Consider the following 18,398-nt stretch of genomic DNA (forward strand, 5'->3'; position numbering starts at 1 on the left):
GTAAGTAGAGTAGCAAGCTTTCTGTATGTATAACATCATCTTGCCTAACTAGTCTCAAGTAATCATGCAGTAGTATTGTCTTCAACTAGTTAAGAGGCATATTTGTCTTTGGGATTTGGGGTTGTGGTGGTGTTTATTTTCCACAACCCGTTACACGATTATCTGTCTGAAGTTGTTTCCAAAGGCTGAGAACAGGCCCTTTCAGAAGCTGGGTAGGAAGAGTATTAACCGTTGGAAACATGTCAGCTGCTATGGAGGAAGCACAGCCCAGGCCTGGTTTCCCTAGGCTCCGTGATAACTTGGGCTGCAGCAGCCAGGGCGAAGCGTGGTGGTGGGAATTGTAGAGATGGAGAGCGGCTCAGAGGAGGCCCTGGCTCTTCAGAGTTGAAACAGGAGCCCTCTGAGAGAAAGAGATATTGCATGTGGCTTCCCTGACGCCTCGGAGGGCTCAGTGGATGACACAGCATCAGCCGTTCCTTGGGGGGCGGGGACACTGTGGCCGCTAGAAGCCACTGCCCTCATCGGCCCCTGGGGGGCCACAGCCATAGTTAAGCATCAGTTGTGGAGTGTGGTGAAGAAAAGGTGACAGAGGCCAAGTCCGCGTTCAATTTGTTGGACGGAAAACACGCTCCGGGATGGCAGCCCCAGAGCTGGAAGGACCGCACCCTGGGAGAGAAACAGCGGTTAGTCAGGGGCTGGCCGGGTGCAGCAACAGTTCCTAAATCTCTTGCCTAATCATCCACTCGCTCCACCTGGATGCGGAGCGAGGATCCCGTGGAGAGAGAACCGCGCGGGGGGGACTCGCCCTCTCCTTCACCTCCGAGACCCAGGGGGGCAGCGCAGGTCAGGCACCTCGACCCCCACGCCACCCCCTGTGGCCTCCGAGGCGCCCTCCTCTAGCCTCTTGGTCTTTGCTGCCTTTCCCCCTCCTCTGTTAAAATCGTGAAAAAAGAAGAAAAAACACGGAGTGAAGTGATGGAAAACTGGAGGCGGAGAGCCGCCTGCAGCGAGGGGCCGGAGGGGAGGGGGCGAGGTGGTCCCAGAAGGTGGCTGACGGCGAGCGCCGCGATGGTCGGGATCCGGCTCCGGCTCCGGCTCGGCGGCCGCAGAGACCTCGTCCCTGGGGCTCCCGGACCCATCCCCTGGCCGGGGCGCCTCGGGAGGGCGCGGGGAGGACCTGGGGCTGCGGTGGGGGTAGGGCAGCCTTCACCTCCATCCCTCCCGGGATGGGAACGGCGCTCCCCCCGCGGGAATCGGGGCGGAGGGGACGGGCGGGTACCGCGGTCCCTCCCACCCTCGCCGGCCGCCGCCGCGGCTGTTCAGTAACACGTCCCCAGGAGACTGGCAGGAGCAACACGTGATGTGTCTACTTATCAGGGTGAGAGGGGGAGCGGGGCTGCGGCGGCGCGGGCGCGGGGCGGGGGACAGCGGGGGCCGGGGCGGCGGCTGGGGTGCCGGGGTCGCCAGCTCCTCGCCCACCGCCCTCCCTGCGGGAGAGGAGGAGGAGGGGAAGTGACTGCGGAGTTGATGAACTTTGCACATCCAGAAACGCCATTTTGATTCCTTTTCCGGAACAAGTTTGCATCTCTCCTCGCTCTCTCCCCGAAGCCCACCGGTCCCCGCGGCGGCATCATGCCCGGGAGCCCGGCGCCCGGCCCGGCCGTAAGTACGCGCCCGGGGTTCGGGCTCTCGGGACCCGGGTGGCAGCGAGATGCCCGGGGCTGAGGGGAGCGACCTTCTGAAGAACTTTTGGGGATGGGGAGGGAGGGGGAGCTTGCGGAGCGGGTGGTGCTTTTCGAACTCGCCGTCCCCTCGAGCCGGGGGCCCGGGCGCCCCAGCAGCGCTCCGTGCGCTCGGGGCTGCGGGGCGGCCGGGATGAGCCGGCAGCCCTCTCCCCTCGGGCTGCGCGCCGGGCCGCTCCTCCTCCTCCTCCCCCCCCTCCTCCCCTTCCTCTGCTCCTTTCCCCTTCCCGAGCCGCCGGCGCTGCCAGCCAGCTCCCAGCGCGAGCGCCGCGGCCGCCGGGACCTGATGCGCATCCATATTCGCCGTCCGAGCGGCGGCGTCCGGCCCGGCCCGCGCCGCGCCCACCGCCCCGTTTATTCGTAACCCGCCCCGCGGGGACCCGGACCAGAAACATCTTCCCAGCGCGGCTCTCCATCTTCCGCCCTCGCTCCCCCGACATCCTCCCCCCGTGTGGGAGGGGAAACTTTTCTCCTACATACTTTCGAGTCCCTCCCGGGCCGAGCCGCGCGGAGATGACGGCGCCCGCCCGCGGCCGCAAGGTATCCGGGGGTCCCCGCTCGGGGTGCGGGCTCGGGGGGCGCCTGCCCGGGGCCGCGCGGTGGGAGCATCTGCCGCGCCCGCTTGGCGGACTTTGATCCTCCCAGAGCCGACGGCGCCGGCCGGGAGGCGGCCGCGGGGAGCCTGCGCCTCGCCCGCCCCGGGCTCGCGGCTGGGGGGCCACGCCGACCACCGGAGGTGGGGGCCCAGCCCTGTCCGCGCATTGTTCCCGTGCCCTTCCGCTGGGGGGTGCGTGTTTTCGGGGCGCCCCCAGTGCGGAGCGGAGCCGCATCGCGGTGGGGGGGGGGGGCGCCGTCACGAGCACAGGAAGGAGGCCGGAGCATCCGAGGCGGGGCCGGCCGGGGCCCGCTCCGCCACCCAGCTGTGCGGCGCGCTCGCTCGGAAACTTTTGTCCGCTGCCCGCTGGACCATTTTTTTTTTTTTTTTTTTTTTTTTTTTGCGAGTTCTGGGGCTTCCCTTCCTCCTCTCATCCGGGCCCCGCAACGCCCGGCAGGGGTGGGGAGGGGGGGGGGCGGCGAGAGGTTGGGGGACCCAGGGCGCCCCCCCTTCCCTAACCCCAGCCTGAGGCTCAGCCCCCGCGCCCCCTCCCCGCTCGCGGTCTCTTAGGAAACTGCGACCTTCACGGTTGCTAAGGAGCGGGAGGTCCTTCCCGTCGCCGGCCCCTCCCGGGACGCGGCGTGTTTTCCCAACCCGGACCGGGGTCGCGTCGAAGATGTGGTGACCGGCGCCCCCGCCGCTCGCGGGGCCCGGCGAGGCGCGTGAGTGCGGGGCGAGGCGGCCGAGCCCACTTCTGGGCCGAGTTCCTTCACTTTAACGGCGGGGCGAGGAGAGGGTGTGAGGGGGAGGGCGCGGCGGGTGCGGGGACCCAGAGGGCTCGGGGACCCCCCGCCGGCGGGACGGTTGACAGGCGCCGCGTGCAGCTCGCGTCCAGCGGCCGCGGTGCATCCGCGATGGGTTGGTTATAAAAGAGGAGGAAAGCGTTTCTCCTTGCTCAGCAGATTTGCCCTCCCTCGCTCCTTACTGGTTAGAAGATAGAACGTGAGCCCAGATCCGGACGAGCAGTTCACATTCCATTACGAAATTCTACACGGCTTCAGAGCCAGCAGCAGCACACATTCGGGGCACTTTGGAGTTTTTTCTTTTTTGGGGTGGCGGTGGTGGTGATGGCGGTGGAGATGGGGAGAAGTTGTGAATAAAAAGTACGTAGGACTTTGTGCGAGTTTTGGGTGTGCTGGAAAAAAAAACCTGCCCGAAGGTTTTCATCAGTAGCAGCATTAACCCTCGTGCTTGTTTTAGACTCTAAAGTTTAGATTTAAGCTTAGCCTTTTGAAAGCCAGTGGATATGAAGGTTGCTTGTTGGATAGGGATGCAGGAAAGAGGGAGGTACTTTTCTGTCTTGAAGAGACTTGAGATGATTTCTGCGAAGGCCGAGTTGCTAAGGTGCATCCCATAATTGTGAGATGTTTTCTTTAAATATGCAGTGGTCTGTGCATGCACGTGAGTGTGCTCTGAAATAAGTTTAATTGAGGGGGAAGGTGGAGAACTGCGACGAAAGGAATGGTTTTTGTTTTGTGTTTGGGGGGGTTGCCCAACCACCACCACCACCACCACCACCTTCACAATCCTTAAAATGCATCCCCCAGATCTGGTGCTTTTTCGAGTTCTAAGACCTAATGTAACCCGGAAGTCTAAGAGGCTGAAGTCTTGGCTGAAACTTCTTCTTTTTTTGCAAACTTTTAGTTCTATGCTTCCTTCAAGAGTCACAAAGAACTTTTGAAGGAATAGATTCAAAATTATTCTTCAAATTTATGCAAAGGTGAGCCACTAATTTTAGGGTTAGTTTTATTTTATTATTATTTTTTTTTTATTGCTGCTTTTGGAGGGAGCCTTCTGGGTACCGGCTGATGGATCCTGCTTTGATGTGTTTTGAGCTTTGGTTACACTGATGAATTAAACATTTGAATGGCTTTTATCAAGTTTTAAATGTGTGAAAAAATACCTTCTGTCCTACCCCCTTTTTACAAAAGAAAGGGAGGGCCCTTTGATTTAGTTATTTGTTTAGCTTGTGCTCCATTTTAGATTGTTAATGAACTTGCACTGTTTTAGCACTCTTAAAAACACTGCGAAGCTGATTGGATTTTAGGTTATTTTGTTTTTTAAGGAGGGTTTGCTGACTATGATACTCTCAAGTGCTGCTGATGCTTACTGTTATATAGCATATGATTCTGAGTTTTTTAGATACTAATTTTTCATTAGAAAGTCAAGAATCGAAGCCGTCATGTTTGTTATGTGATGGGGAAGATGGGTCTGACTCAGCCGCAGAGGTGGTGCATCCATTCCTAACTGTTTACATCACCTAACAAATGACCTTTTGACTCAAGGTCTTCTATTTTAGATTTCTTCAGGCCAATTCCAGAGGTCTTATTTGCATCCAAGACGGTACAGATATTGAAGGAGGGGAATAAACCTAACCTGGTTAATCTTGCACCTGATGTACAGATATTTATTAGTTACTTGTTGTATATCAGGTAGTAGCTGATTGCTATTATGCAGCTTTCATTTTTTATTTTCAATTTTGAATTGTGTTGGTCCACTTCCTAGGTCAGTTTGGAAATCTTTGCTTGCTACCTTATGGTCAGTTGTCAACATCATTTACTACCTTCAGCAAAGGCTGTTTCCTGATTAATAAGATTTAAAAAATTCTCTTATGTTTATGGCATAACTAATATAAATTTATGTCCTACAAAATTGGTTAAATGTGTTCACTAGAAAGAGTCAGAAGTGAATCCCTTTTGATGTTTCTATTCATTATCCTTCTGAAAAGTAGGTGATGCTCAAAAGGTCATAGGATAAGGGTTGCTAAGCAGCTAAACAGAAGGATGCTAAAATTAACCAAAGCATTTTTGAAAAGGAGTCCTTCCCTGGTTTACATTATTTACTACCTTTAATTAATTTCTGAGTTCTCCATGTCCTTTGACCCAGGAAGGTAGGATGTTAAGTTTGTTTTGTTTTTGTTGTATCTAAATAAGCACTCTTTCTTTTGTAAGTATCTTTTAATTGAAGTTCATGCTCTCTGACCAATTCTGGTGTCAGATGGCAGTTTGTCTGGGGGGATTTTTTGTGTACTACCTGTGTATTCAGGTTAAACCTTCCCTTTTGGAGGATATGTGTGAGTAACATCACTTGTATTTCATTTGTAAATAGCATAAATTTTAGTTTGTTTTGGAAAAATCTACCTAATACATGAAGCAATGTCTTAGTTCAGTCCTTGTTAAACAGATTAGCATTTAAAAGATAGAAATTCGGGATAGTATCAGTAGGTGGTATGCAGTGTAGTCTCTCCAATAGCAGGACATCACTTCCTTATCCTATAGCTGAGATTATCATTCCTTTAGGTTTTGATAGAGCTCCTCCTTCTTTTTACTTCACTTATTCATCCCTGTTTACTCAACACAGTTCTAAATACCCTTTAAAAATAATTACATTTGGAATGTCTTAGGAAGGACTGACCAAATGTTAGTGGGAGGGGGGAATGTGATATATATTACATTTCTGCCGAAACTGTGTTCAAGGATCTTGGCGTTTTCAGTGAGATAAAATGGTTGAAATATAACTGAAGCCATGGTTGGTTGAAAGACGAGTCCTCTGTAAGTCAAGTTTCCCTGCCTCAAGGTTACTTGTGTACATATGACCTACTGAACAGGCAAAGTTGAGTAATATTTTTATATCCAAATATAATTAAGAAATTGGATGTGTTCCTTTGAGAGGGCAGGGTATATGATTTTTTTTCTCTCTCTCTGTCTGACTTAGGAAATGATTTTTAATAGAAATAGCCCCGGCCCTCTTCAGAACATAGGGGTCAGATTGTGGTTTCCATGCCTTAGGAGGCCTTCCCATAAGTCAGAGGTAAAAGGTGTACCGTATGAAACACAGAGGGAGGCATAGGATGTGCTTTCTGAAATGCATCGCTTACTTTTAATTTCCCCAACTCTAAAAGGAGGCAGAATACAGACAGGAAAGCCAGTTGAAATGTTTGCATTACTACTGGGATAGAAGAATGAGGAAGATGGGAGTCGGGGGATGGACTTTTCCTTGTTATGTTAGCTGCCCTGTGGACAGTGTCATCCAGTTTCTCTCCTCACCTTCCCTGGGTATTGACTGTTGGTGGTGATGGGGTGGGTGGAGAGGAAGGGAGGCCCTGGAGGAGGCACCGGAGCTGTTTCTTCCAGCTACTGGTGCATCTTGTTTCCGATGGTACTTCAGGATTCAGGTGAGCCAGTCAGCCATCAGTAGAGGTGGCTGCCTGTGAATAGGTGCTTCAGACAAAAGAAGTGGGAGAGGGTGGAGACTGTTTGTTCAGTGTGATTCAAGCAGGTAATGCTAAGAGAATTTGAAAGCCTCTGTAAAATCCCCAGGACCGGGTACTGACTGCTCCTGCAGGATTCACCTGAGGCCTCTCAGACTCCGCGAGGGCGGGTGGTCCTGATAGGGTGGAGGAAGCCCAATGAAAACCCCCGCATTCTTTGTCAGCCAGCCAGACTGCGGGAGAAAAAGTCTCAGTGGGGGTAATTAGATAAAGCTTTTAAATGGCTCTATTTGTTTTTCCCCTGGCCTGCTTGGTATCTCATCTAGTTCCCCCCCTTTTTTCAGAAACTGTGGGGTAGGATTGTTATACAAATGTTTGAGACTTTTAGTGGTTTAATTACTTTGAAAATTTCCTTTCTCAATAGGGTGTACCTTGGACAAAGTTAGCATCACCCTGCGTTTGTGAAGAAAGTGTCTAATAAGATTCCAATTTCATCCTCAGCAACACAGTGAGGATTGGGTGGTTATATTAACCCATTTTAAAACTGTACCGATTTCCACCGGGTGGCTGGTCATAAATCAAGCCTACATAGGATCCTAACCCCAGCCTAGCTCTGTACAACACCTGCTTTTTAAAGTTCGCTTGGCCTCAGAAGACTGAGCAGTAAATATATAGTACTTCTCTGTTTGTGTAAGTGTGTGTGTGTGTGTGTGTGTGTGTGTGTGTGTGTGTGTTTAAAAAGGGACCAAATCACTTAAAAAATAATTCTGTGATTGAAGCTGAAGATGTAAAGCAATTAAAAAAGAAACTTTTTAGCCTTTGGCAGCATTTCTGTTGATGAATACGATTATACACGTTTTTCCCAGCAGGTTTTCTATATTGTGGAGCTGTTGTAAGGATGAAATAAACGCCCCAGAAAGTAAAATTCTATTTATGGAAGAAAGCATTATATTTTGAGCTCAGGAAACTTTGTGGGTGCCCATCTGGATTTCCTTTCCAGAATTGTGCATAATGCCATTACTTTAGGCAGACTTTGCCTAGGATTTTATGTCCAAATCAGGGAAGGCAGCACTTTTTTTTTTTTTTTTTTTTTTTTTTTTTTTTTTTTTTTTTTTTTTGCTTTGAGTGCCCAGAGACAGATAGAACTAGCAAGTTATTCTTAGGGAGTAAGAATAGTCCAATAAGGACTGGATGAGGAAAAGCGAGTTGTAAGCTTTAGGCTCTCCCTTTAAAGCTGGTTCTCAACTGAATGCTTTTGCCTCCAGGGGGCATTTGGCAGTGTCTGGAGACATTTTGATTGCTTTGCTGGGGAGGGTGCTACTGGCCTTTCTTGGGTAGAAGCCATAGGTGGTGAACCACAGCCGTGGCCCCACAGAGGATTACCCAATCCCAGATGTCAGTGGAGGACCAGAAAGTGTGCTTTAAAGTACTATGGTTGTGGCCTGTGTCTTATGTGCAGGTAGCCTGTGTGTACTCACAGTGTTGCATGTGATACATTTGAACATCCGAAGTTTTATAAAGCAAGTAAGCTCTTACTATATGCCTGTAAGGTACCATGGTTGGCAAGTTCAAGGTTTCACAAAAAAATTGGGGTTGGGGAAAACATTAAGTGGCATCAATTATATTTTAAAACCTCTTAGTAAATAACAGTTCTAGAACTCATCTGCTTCTAAAACAAACCAGATTCATTGGCACCAGGAAGCTGTTCTGGTAGGCGGCTCAGCTTTCCAAGTCGCTTCTTCAGTCCTTTCGGAAACTTGCTTTGGGGCTGTCATCTGCCAGGCCTTCCTCACGGTGTAACTTATGTGGAGTATACCGACCCCCCTTTTTTAAAGCGTTTGAACTAGCCCTTACTCGCTAGACCATTAATGCTTCTGTACTCCTAGTCTCACTTATTTAGTTATTTAGTTATTTATTACTTTTTTTTCAAAATTCTTACATAACTATTTGCCCTTTTTACCAGGCCATGTTTTGGAGTCTGGTCCTCTGTCCCTCCGTCTTCTCTTTGAGAGGGTGGATGGCAGACCTGCTGCTAGGGCTGGACGGGCTAGGGAGGGAACATGGGGAAGAGACTGTGGTTATTTTTATGTTCTTGGGATTCCAGGACCTGAAATACACACCAAAGGTGGTTGATTTGAAGGGGGAGAATAGTATATAAATATAAAACTGAATTATTCAGACCAGAAATGTCTCAGGGACAGGAGTGATCTTTTAACCACAGGTGCCACTTGTCCTGAGTTCCCACTTACCTTCTGGAAATATGTAACTTTCGAAGGTAGCTTTTGCACATCCTGAATCCATGGACAGACTGTCAGCATCCCATTCGCATCTGGTGGTGCTGAAGGGCTCAGTGGCCGGTTCTAAAGCCACCTGCGCCCTCCAGTACAGGAATAGCCGTGGATTCTGATGCTCTTCTGCCCCTCCTGTTCTCTGTCTCCATTTACAGCTTTCCCCAAGCTGGGACCTTTTGTCACCCTGGTCACCTACAGGCACCTCAGAGGTAACTTACAAAAGTCATTCCTTCCCTTCTAGAATCTGATCTGGAATTCACCATCCACCCAGTCTTCCAGGCCCAAAAGTGCATTTCAGTCCTTACCTCCAGTCTCTCAACCCTCAGCCCCCACGTTTAATTAGCAGACCTTCCTGAAACTTCTCTCCAGTCTAACACTGGCACCCAGTGTCCCACTGCTCCTGACCTAAGGCCCATGTCATGCTGCAAACACCTCCTCAGTAAATCTATCACCAGTGGGCCCGAACTACAGTTCATTCTCTGCTCTGCTCAAAAGCTAAAGCTGCACATGGTGTGTGCCTGCTGAAAAACATCACTTGGCTCCGCTCCCTTTTGTCCACAGGAAGAAATCCAAACTCCTCAGTTTGACACACAAGGACCATCATCGGCTTCCAGATTGTCTTTCTAGTTTTAGCTCTTGCCACTCTCTCTTACACACCATGGCTACACTGAATATTTTCTCATTACTTCTGCTTTTGCATGGATCGGCATTCTGTATTATCCCTATCCACTTCTCGTAAACAGCATTTCTCAAATCTTCTAAGACAAATCTCAAATACCACTTCTTCCAGAGAGAATTATATCCTCCACCCAGATTAACTCATACCCTCCCCTGGTCTGTCTAGTCAGTTATATTTTACCTGTTCACATGTTCTTCCCCCCCCCCCCCCAAGAATAGGGAGGGCCCTGGCCAGTGTAGCACAGTTGGTTGAGCATCATGTGCACCAAAGGGTTGCTGATTCAATTCCTTGTCAGGGTGCATACCCAGGTTCTTGGTTCAATCCCTGGTCAGAGCTTGTGTAGATGTTTCTCTCTCACATTGATGTTTCTCTCTCACATTGATGTTCCCTCTTTTTCCCTCCCTCCCTCCCTCCCTCCCTCCCTCCCTCTTTCCCTCCCTCCTCCCCTTCCTCTGTCTCTAAAAATCTTATTAAAAAAAAAGATTAGGGAGGGACTTTTACTCCTATTTTTCCATCTTCTGTACCTAGCTCAAGTTGGTGCATATTTGATAATAAATGTTGATTTGAATCATTTTCTAATACAAAAATTAGAGTTTTTGAAGAGGTGCATGTTATTTTTGGAGCACAGGTAATTTGGAAGCTAAGTCCTAAATATCAGTACAAAATAAGAGGAAGAGATAGACATAAACTAACGTCTTCAGCACCACAATCAGGCAGAGATTTGGTGCTAAGTGCACACTGGTGGTAAAGAATTTGAATTATATTTTAAAATAAAAGTTTGCTCAGCTTAATTTACTTGAAATTTAAGAGAAAATGATAATTGTTAATGCCTGGTTGCACTAAAAGCTGTCACACTTGGGCCCTTACTAATTATAACCACTTTTGATTGGCTATTGGTTTGAAGTTTATATTAAATGGAAGAGATGGGCACATAGATCAAAGAACAAAATCATTTCAGAGCTCCAATGTGTGGGCCCATTTTCTCTGCTTAGATTTTTGTTTCATTAGTGGTATGAGTTAATAGGAATGGTGGTCTGTGTATAATTTAACTTTTCTTTTTTCCCTTTAGTCCTTGGATTTAAAACAAAATACCAAGCCAGAAACCTACGGGATATGGGTCTTGGGTGTGTGTGCATGTACAATATACATGCTTGATAGAGGTCAGTGATACATAATATTTATACAAAGAATAATTTTCACTGTTTTAGGGGAGCTTTGTTTATGCTGAGACTTTGTTAGAAAAAGCCAAACCTAGTTCTGAATATACAAAATCAAATCAAAATCTTTTCTTAACTTTCTTTTAAAAGTGGTACAAATATCTCCAGAAATTAGGGGAGATACCAAGAAGATGAGGGGAGAGGCGTTTTGCCTATGGACACTCTCATACCTTTATATTTTGAGCCATGTGAATGAGTTTTCTTTCCAAGCAAGGAATTAAAAACATTTTAAAAGTCATTTCTCTTTCACTTTAGGGCATTTAATTGTTTTGAGGGATAAATGCATAAAACTGTTTAGTGAACATCTCAAATAGGTTTCCCACAACTTGGTTAGTTAAACCTACATTAGATTAAACTGTCCTACTTAAAATTTTAATCCAAGTGTAATTTAAAGAAGGCTTACCTCTCATATATCTGAATTCAATTTGTGTTTAAATCATGAAAATAAGATTTCTGAGGACCATTTATGGCTTAAATGGTAAAGCTTCCTAACCCCCTATTTCTAAATATTATATCAAGTTGGATTCAGTATCAGATTCAATATCCTTATGGAAAACAGACTTTTTTCCAACCCAAAATTTGCCAACCTCATAGTGGCTATTTTAAAATAAAACATTTATAGGTCTTTAGTTATTGATTTTTATTTATTCAATAAATATTTGAATACCTACTATGTTCTTAAGCACCAAGGTTACTGGTAGGAGGAACAGTTGCTACCAGCTTCATAGACTTTCTGTGTTGTACGCTAAACGTTAAATATGACAAGAACATGTGAAGTGAAATTTATCCTCTGAGTCTGTGGGAGGAGCAGAGGATGCTAGGAGGCAGGTCAAGGAAAGCATTCCTCAAAATTAGCATTTGGGCTAATATCTGAAGGAGGGTGTGTTTGAGGACAGACAGCTAACACAAAAGGCCCTGAGGTTGGAGCGGACAGTATGGCACTGAGGAAAGAAGTGTGGGTGTGAGTGTAGGGGAAAAGACAGAAGAAGTAAATTAATTACATTCCTGGTGAGGTAGGTAGGGGGTAGAACATGCTGCTTGTGGCTCACCTTCATTTGGAATTTTTTTTCTTTCTTAATTCTGGGAAGCCATAGAGGGTATTAGGCCTCGGAATGGCATTGATGAGGTCTGCATTTGAAAAGATTAATCCTGCCCAGAGTGGAGAAGGAGGCAACTCTTTTGCCTTCCATTTCAAGATTAGTGAGAAGGCTAGTTTTTAAAAACTTTGAAAATCAGTGGTGGCTTGAAATATGGTGGCAGTGGTTTAAAAAAAAAAAAAAAATATATATATATATATATATATATATATATATATATATATATATATATATATATATATATATATATATAAAATTGATTTCAGAGATAGGAAAGGAGAGATAGAAACATCAATGATGGCGAGAATCATTGACCGGCTGCCTCCTGCACTCCCCTACTGGAGATCAAGCCCACAACCTGCATATGTGCCCCTGACCAGAATCAAACCTGGGATCTTTCAGTCCCTAGATGCTCTATCCACTGAGCCACACCGGCTAGGGCCTCTGGGTTTGACAGAGATTTAAGAGGTAAGGAAGGACTGGGTGGGGTGGGGTAGGGTGGGGAAGAAGGAGAGGACTTTCTGGTTTCTGGCTTCTGAAACGGGTGGATGGTGATATGCCTTTGAGATCAGAAAACAGGGTTAAGCAAGGTTTATGAACAAGGTACCTTTAAATAGTTAAATATTTATGTTTTCAATCCCCCTCCCCCCCAGCATTTTCTCTACTTGTGTTATTTTCTATTGGTTAAAAATTATATACCTGGCATGGATGAAGCACAAAAAGTGTTTATAAAAATGAAAAAGGGAAGTTATGGTCTTCCCTATGGAAACAAACAGATGGCTTCCTCCTTTTCCCTCTTCCTTTGAATTTCCTGATGCCAAAAGGAACCTGGATGGTTTCGAGTAGATAGCCCGAGCTTCTGCATGATTTTCAGATGAGATATGCAGCTGAATCTGAAGGGCATTTAGGCTGCTGTTTGTTTCAGTGATGCTTTATCTGGGACTGAAGCCTCGGGCTGAGGGGAAGAGGCTTTGGGTAAGAACAACTTAGGGCTGTCAGAATTGCTCAAGCCTCTTTTCCTTAGTGTTAGGACTCCTTTCATGACCTGATTTTCCAGTTTATTTCTTAGTTGCTCAGTGGTCACCTGATGCTCCGAATATCTCAGACCCACAGCAGCATTTTCCTTGACCAGTAATCTGTGTGAAAACAAAGTTCATTTGTAAACAAAACTTGTGTATCTACTGTGTGCCAGGCTTTACACTAGATCTGTGGGTGCCAAAGAGAAAGATTTAATCCCTTTCACAGGGAATGGAGGTTGTCCCCACTGAGCGATTGTGTGGCCTGTATTTGAACACCTCCGATGATGGCAGACTTGCGACCCCAGGCAGTCCTTGGGTTTTACTGCCTTAATTAACTCTTTTTTTTTTCAAGGCAAACAAAATCTTTGTGGAAAGAGATAGAAAGTGGTGTGTTTTCTGCTGAGTTGGTAAAAACCAGAAGCCGGAGTGCAGGCACGCTGCCTTGTGCAATCTGACCCTCCTAGAGCTCCATTTGTGAGCGCAGGCTCTGTGCAACTCAGTGAGGGCCACCCTCACTCACTTCCCTTCTCCTGTGCCACCTCCTGCTTCTGAGAGGTGACTGCCTCACTTGCCTGCATAGCCATCCCTTTGTGTGTGAGCTCGGGCACCATCCTTTAATATGTCTCAGAAGAAGGTCTTAGCTGCCCTCCCAGATTTGGTTAATGCTTTTCTTTGATGCCCTCCCAGTGACACTTCTCCTTTACTGCGTCAGTACTGACTGATGTCACTTGAAGGTCTCACTGGGCCTGAGTGAGCCTCGGTCCTTTGCTCACATTGGAGAGAATGAGACTTTCCATCTCTTGCTTAGGAACTTAGGTGTTCCTGCATCACTGCCACCAAGAATCCCCTTAGAGCAGGTCACACTTTATTCTAGCCCAGCATTTGATAAGACTAACTGATAAGGGGAAAAGACCTTGCTCCTCCCACCCCCCTCCCATCTAATTGAAATAGCTTGGTTAGGTGGTGCTGGAAGAAAAGTTTTTAAAACTTTTTGAAAATTTTAATCTTAAGGTATTGTGTAAACAACCAGTCTTTAACCTTTCTGTGACCCAAGCAGAAATGTGGATTTGTAGGTCTAATGAGAAGTTTGTTGCAAATATAGCCTACTAGGAAATGGCCTTGTAATGAACATCCAAAATTGATATCAGTGACCACTTTTGGAAAACCCATCCATAACAGCTTGAGAACGGTGACCATGCACTCTGTCTAAATAGTTGTGTACTTGTGTCCTTGGTGTTGCTTTCTGAAGGGTTCGTGATGTTAAGTTCCCTAGCCTTGGGGTGTTGGAATGTCTTTTATATGGCTGCCTTCTGGATATGTTAGACCACATGTGTCAAACACAAGGCCCGCAGGCCAAATCTGTCCCGCCAGGCCTTGCAATGTGGCCCGCACCGCGCTGTCATCACAGTACTCTGCTGCGTTTCCATCACAATGACAGTTTATGACTGTTCAGTAAACCATTCGGCCCGCGATTTAGGCTGGATTTTAGATTTTGGCCCCTTCTCTGATTGAGTTCGACACCCCTATGTTAGACCATCTGCTGTGTTAAGATCAACTGAATGAAACTTGAATATATACACTAATGTATATATATATTTTATTGATTTATTTTTATTTTTTATTTTTTAGGGAGGGGAAAGGAAAGGGGAAGAGAGGGAGGGAGGGAGGGAACACCTACTGGTTGCCTACTGTGTACACCCTGACCAGGGATTGAACCAGTGACCTTTCCTTGTAGGGGATAACGCTCAGTTAACTGAGCCACACCTGTCAGGGCAAAATTTGACTATATTTTATGTAAAGCTCTTGAAGAGCTTAATGAACGAAGTTAATAAAGAAATACATGCACTCTAGCCAGTTTGGCTCAGTGGATAGAGCATCGGCCTGCAAACTGAAAGGTCCCAGGTTCAATTCCAGTCAAGGGCACATGCCCAGGTTATTGGCTCGATCCCAGTGTAGGAGGCAGCTGATCAATGATTCTCATCATTGATGTTTCCATCTTTCTCTCCCTCTCCCTTTCTCTCTGAAATTAATAAAAATATATTAAAAATAAAAATACATGCTTTGGTTTTAGTGAGCTTTCTCCAAGAAGTTCAAAGTGGATAAGTCAAGCCAGGCCATGATGCTTCTTAAGGGTGTCTGTGATATGTTCCTTCATTGTGAACCCAAAGCCACTGTGGTCTTGCTCAGGGTGTGCATGGGGATACACGCTGTACAGGTTAGAGTGTTCTTCCTCGGGCAGTGGCTGCTCTGCCTTAGGAAGGGTGAGTACGGTGCAGGGGGTCCTGCTGTGGCTTTCAGGTGTTGAGAGTGGGCAGGGCGGGGGTACCTCTTTTCTCATACCCCTCTTCTCATTTTTGTTGTTTTTGGCTCTTTTTGAGCAATCCTTGATGTTGGTGTGAGTGAATAATCATGGCATGTGTCTTGTGAAGCTTGCTTTGAGTTTTTATCAATCCACTGGAGAGGAGATGGTGTGTGGTTATGTGTTGCCGCTGTGTATAGTCAAGAAAAAAGTGTGTGTGTGTGTGTGTGTGTGTGTGTGTGTGTGTGTTGGGGAGGTAGTGCGGAGAGCACTGGCCACATGATTATATTTAGAGAACGTGATCACATGGCCCAGCTTTATTTCTCTGTGCTCTTTGTGGTAAGTGGAACTTTGGAGGGCACCTCTGGCTTGCTTGTCTCTGTGAAGTCTGATGGCAGCTAGTCTGCCTCCCTATCTCCACAGAAAACGGAGACGGAAATCCAGCATAAACCACAGACACAATGTGGTGATTCATATTATAAAGGCATCCACCCAGTGTGCATTTCAATATGTTCAGCAGAGTGCATTGGAGTTACAAACCACCTCTGGTGAAAAGCATCATTAGTCAAAGCCCGCTTGTATTTGCTTTAAATCAGATAAATCAGAAGTTAAGTCTTTCAGTTTCTCTGCTGCCCTTGCTGGACTTAATCCATCTGACTCCAGTCTGATAGTTCAAACATTTTAAATTATCCCACTTTAATTTTCACCCCTTTGGGCTGTTAGGCTTTTTGTGTGGAAACACTCTTAGCATGAGAGTAGTGGGAACAGTATTTATTGAATAAGTACTAGTTACCATGGTCTCAATCCTTTACATGGGTCATCATTCATTCCTCATAACAACCCTTTGACCCTGTGATGTAGGTATAATTATTATCCTCGTTATTCAGATGAAGAAATTGAGACCTAGAGAGGCAGCTCAGTAGGAGTCATACAGTGCAGCCTGGCTCCAGGGCCTGAGCTTGGAGTCCCTGCCAGACTACCTCCCATGGCATGATATGTTCACTAAGTAAATATCCCCTGAAAAATTGCTGTGTGCATAGCCCCATGGTACGCATCTGGGGAAAGATGGGCAAGAACAAGTGTGTGATGGGGTTGCTGGCTTCTGGAAATAGTCGGTTAAAACTTAGCTACGGAATAGGTCATTCTCCCTTTGACAAAGTGAGTTAGAGCAGTGCTTCTGTGGAGATCAGCAGGGGGACCTGCAGAGATGGTGCTGGTCCACAGGGAGCCACCGGGGAGTGCTGCCCCAGAGTGGCCGAGCCAGCACTGTAGGAGAGACCTGTGCGGAGGTAGGGTGAGGCCCTGCACACATCCTGCTGGAGGGTAAAGTTCCCATTCAAGGGGTTCCCATGGGAGGGAGATTGCCTTTCGCACGGTGGGAGACAGTGGGCTTGGACTTAGGGGCTTCTGCTCGTCCTCGGTGTGTGGGCAGTGGGTGCATGCCTCAAGTGCTTTCTGTGGACACTCCCCGTTAGCCTCACTGAAAACGCCTGAGCTCTGTTTCAAAGAAAGAATAGTATGTTGGCCACTTTTGAGGAGCCTGGAAACTCAGTTCTGTAAGCATTTGGGGGATTGAGCATTGCTTTGGGTTTCTGTGCCTTAAAAACAGGTCTGTTGTTGTTTTATGCTACAATGGGTTATTGTCATTTTATTTCATACATAAATTTAAGATTCTGCCTTAAAATTGGTATTAGGTGCCAGGACTGGTGGTGGAAGAGACCTGTCGATCTGTGGTGCTAGTGACGTAGACGCAGCAATGGGATTGATCTAATTATTGACCTAATCTGAAAGGTGTCCACATTTAAAGGAGACAGCCTGTGGTAGCTATTTTTGTTTGTTTGTTTCTTGTTTTGCTTTGTAAGCAGTAGGAGCCCTGTGCCCTGGAGGATCTCCAGTCCTAGGACGCTTTGGGGATGGGCCTACCCAAAAGGGGGTGCTTGAGCAAGTTACAGAACTGGCAGGTTTTGAATTATGATGAGTGCTTAATGGTCTATTTTCTGTTTCTGGTGGGTCTGTGGAGAAGGATTGTTTTGAAATTAATTAACAAACAGGAAATTTTAGCTTTGTGTGTCACCAGCTCAATTATAACTGAGCTATCTGCTCTTTACTGCTACTGCTATTATCAGTATCGTTTTGCTCATGACAATTTGCTAGTTTCAGCAGAAGACTAGAGAAAAGAGGTCTGGATTGGGAGACAGCATTCTGTGCTCTCTTGTGTGTGAGTACTGCCATCAGCTTCTTTGTACTGGAAACCATTTCTTGACACGTGCCCCAGGTTCCAGGGTCTGGGGGCACAAGGATGAGTACATGGTCCCTGCCCTAAATGTCACTAGGCAACAAACCAGCAGAGACACCAGGACAGGCAGAGGACCTGGAAGTGGGAAGTGGTCAGGGAAAGAGGAAATGATGTCTTCAGGGGTGAAGGGCTGACCATGTGAAGAAACATGTAGGGAAGGGAAAATGAACTTCCAGGCAAAAGAATTATAAATACAGGCCCTGGAGTACAAAAATATGAGGTTTATTTGGGGACAAGATAGGGAAGGAGTATGACCAGGAGTGAGGGTGCTGTGTTGAGTTAGGATGAGAAGGGTGTTAAGAGGCGACTAAAAAACAGCTCGCAGCCAGCTCTTTCGGATAGGCCATCAAATGCTTTGAAGTAGAGTGTGATGTGAGCTGCTCTGTTTCAGAGAGAGAATACTGCTAACCCTTTAGAAAAATTAGGCAGTAGAGGAGACTTACTAAGCAAAGTGCAGAATAAACTTGGAATTTGGTGTCATATTTAGCAGAATAATTTCTCCTCCTCCCCATTATTTTCCAGATTTTTCAGCCCAGGACCTGTGGGCAGCCATCTGAAGTGTTAAATGATTAGAAAAGTGGGACCCTTATTTTCAGCAAATGGAATTCAGTTTAACAATGTATAAGCTTCCTTAGTTGTGTTATACTCATTAGTACTTATTTAAGCTCATCGAGGGTGGTGGAATTAGAGAAAAGAGACTCGATTTTTTCCCCCTTAAAAATACAGGATAGGCTAAAGTAGGTTTACAGTTGTGAGTACAAAAAGTATGGAATTTATTCTTTTTTTTAAATATATATTTTATTGATATTTTATAGAGAGGGATAGAGAGTTAGAAACATTGATGAGAAACATCGATCAGCTGCCTCCTGCACACCCCCCACTGGAGGTGTGCC

At 46.7% G+C, this 18,398-nt stretch overlaps 1 protein-coding gene across 7 annotated transcripts in view; it reads left to right on the forward strand.

Annotated features, from left to right (window-relative positions):
* Window positions 1–820: 820 nt before the first annotated feature.
* RREB1 (ras responsive element binding protein 1) overlaps window positions 821–18,398 on the forward strand; it is a 138,375-nt gene continuing 120,797 nt past the window's right edge. Inside the window, exon 1 of one of the 7 annotated variants that reach the window (XM_036444037.2) lies at window positions 821–843. The gene's annotated coding sequence lies outside the window, so the exon portion shown is untranslated. Of the gene's footprint in view, window positions 844–1,245; window positions 1,379–1,424; window positions 1,663–1,728; window positions 2,283–4,041; window positions 4,118–18,398 lie in introns of those variants that run through there. The other 6 variants (XM_036444034.2, XM_036444033.2, XM_036444042.2 and 3 more) reach the window with 6 other exon arrangements.

The sequence above is a fragment of the Pipistrellus kuhlii genome, unplaced genomic scaffold (assembly GCF_014108245.1).
Source record: "Pipistrellus kuhlii isolate mPipKuh1 unplaced genomic scaffold, mPipKuh1.p scaffold_m20_p_2, whole genome shotgun sequence".
Taxonomy (NCBI): Eukaryota; Metazoa; Chordata; class Mammalia; order Chiroptera; family Vespertilionidae; genus Pipistrellus; species Pipistrellus kuhlii.